Here is a 2,753-nt window from a genome sequence, read left to right on the forward strand (position 1 = left end):
GATTGAACACCACACTGTATTAAGCCACTATATACACTATCCTACTACAAACTAACTTCGGTCTGGACTGTAGTTGAAACCTAATCAATCTCACACTAATTCAAGGTACAGTTGCGCTCCTTACGTCTCTGATCCCAGTAGGATGCTACTCACTTGATTCCCTTAGCTGATCTCACCCACAACCAAGAGTTGCTACGACCCAAAGTCGAAGATTTTAATAAAAAAATCTGTATCACACAGAAAAGTCTACGATAATAGATAAATCTGTCTCCCACAGATAAACCTAAGAGTTTTGTTCTGTCTTTTGATATAATCAAGGTGAACATGAGCCAATCGATAACCTAGACTTATATTCCCGAAGAACAACCTAGAATTATCAATCACCTCACAATAATCTAAATCGTATGGTAGCTAAACTAGATATTGCGGAATCACAAACGATGAGACGAAGATGTTTGTGATTTCTTTTTATCTTGCCCTCCCGGAGATATAATCTCAAGTCAATTATTCAACTGAACTCGTACGATAGAAAATGGAAAGATCAGATCGCTCAACTAGAAGAGAAGTAGTTTCGTATGGCTTCACAATCCCAATGAAGTCTTTCAGTCGTTAACCTACATGGTCTCGATAAGAAACCTAAGGTTAAAGGAGAACCGACTCTAGCAAAACCAACTAGTATCACAGAGGAGGTGTGGGGATTAGTTTTTCCAGTTGCTAGATGTCACCTTTATATAGTTTTCAAATCAGGGTTTGCAATCTAAGTTACCTTGGTAACAAGGCATTCAATATTCACCGTTAGATGAAAAACCTGATTTAACCAGGCTAATATCTTTCAACCGTTAGATCGAAACTTAGCTTGTCACATACAAATGAAATGTATTTCATTTAGGTTTGAGTAACCGTACCTAAACGTGTACAGTTAGTTGGTTCACAAATAGTTAACCAATGGTTATACATATGAGCACTTTCATATTAACCGTATTCATCTTCTTCACAACTAGTTCAAATGACTTCAAGAGAACTAGTTGAAGAGTTGTTCAATTACTTAGGTCTTTATGAATAGACAAAATTGAAACAAAATCGGTTTGATTCACTTGAATCACTTCATGAACAATATAGCCACGATTTTCAAAGATTGCATTCCTTATTGATTTATTGTTTAAGTTCATGAACTTCCAATTTGAGAAATATAACCAGCTTGGGTACGCGTACGGGTACATGTACCATAGCTACCGTATTTTAGTTTTCAAACTCAACAGAAATTTTCGGTCGAAAACTTCTGTGGGTACGCATACGGGTACGCGTACCTAAGGTGACTGGTTTAACAGTTTGCAAACTTACAAACTTACCGGAAGTTTTCGAACCCAAACTATCTCCTTCACCAATATCGTATGCACACATATGCACACATTTGGTTTCCGGCACATGGATTTATACACTAATGTGCGAACACACTATATATGCTTATATCCATAGTTGGTTACGTAATCTCAACTCTACATTTCAATCATTGAAACATTCTTCTATAATGTTATAACAGTCGTTATATTCACAACTATCGTCATCAAAGATATTTTCAAGATTGAAACGTAATCATGACTTTCTTCACGTCATCAACACATATTTCGAGAAAAAGATAGGCGAGTAAACTCGGCTCGAAATAGCAAATGTGTATGTATGAAAACTATAATACTTATACGACTTTGTCTCAAGAATATGAGATAGAGAGGTAGACTTTTGAGTGATAGATAATTTCAAGTCTCCACATACCTTTTAGTCAGATGAAGTTCCACCGGTTCCTTGAGTAGTTCTTCGTCTTCGTAAGATGATCGTCGTAGAGTCTGGAGCTCAACTACACTTAACTATCTTACTACGAGACTTAGCTATAAGTAGTCTAGAAATCAAGACATATAGTTTTGACAACTAAACTTGACAAACATGCTTGAGATAGCAACGCATGCAAGTTCGACCGAGCAATGCTCTAACAAAAGTGTGTCAATGTTAGTAGAATCGCCCCCTCCAAAAGCGGACGAACACCCAGCGACTGTTTAAGAATTAGTGTAAACAGTTCTCTTCGGGATTGAATATCTATAATCGAAAAAATAATGCATATACAAAATAAAAATATACCAGAAGACATGTAACAATGGTGCAATGGAAGAGTGCATCATGTTGTTTAATACTAGTTCACAATTTGATTTATGCTTCCAAATACATGAACTTCTCTAAATACTTAAGAGAGTTCACCCATTAAGATTCTAAGAAGCAACAAAGAATGACTATACTGAACCAAACAAAATTAAAATACAAAAGGAATTAAAGAAGTAATCAACCTTACACACTTTAGTCCACTTCCTGAAGCCCCATACCCATAATACTATATACAAGCTAAATTAAAAGAAAGATAAGTCATCCTTAAACTCTCGCCTAGATTATTATATCTCTTCTAATTCAACCTAACCATAAACGTAATCAACAAAAATGATGTTCCTATTATGGAATTGATTGAATAATGTTCTTCTGAAAAACTACCTAACCCGATTCATAATTCCCTAATTTGAAAATCTTCGTTTACCATTCAATATTATCATGTTATATATCATGTTAATAACAACATCAAAACATCATACATGTTAATACTAGGACTATTATCATGTTATACAACATATATCATACAAGAAAAGAGAATAAGCTCACTGAGAACTAATCAAGAATGTACCTTCTTAGACTTCCAGACTTATACCTTCCTAAGC

At 35.1% G+C, this 2,753-nt stretch overlaps 1 non-coding gene across 1 annotated transcript; it reads right to left on the bottom strand.

The window, feature by feature from the left end:
* Positions 1-2,122: 2,122 nt before the first annotated feature.
* Positions 2,123-2,270, bottom strand: LOC113354907. Its single transcript, XR_003362101.1, has one exon. It is a non-coding gene; the product is annotated as a small nucleolar RNA snoR137 (small nucleolar RNA).
* Positions 2,271-2,753: the final 483 nt, after the last annotated feature.

Source organism: Papaver somniferum, chromosome 2 (genome assembly GCF_003573695.1).
Source record: "Papaver somniferum cultivar HN1 chromosome 2, ASM357369v1, whole genome shotgun sequence".
NCBI classification, from domain to species: Eukaryota; Viridiplantae; Streptophyta; class Magnoliopsida; order Ranunculales; family Papaveraceae; genus Papaver; species Papaver somniferum.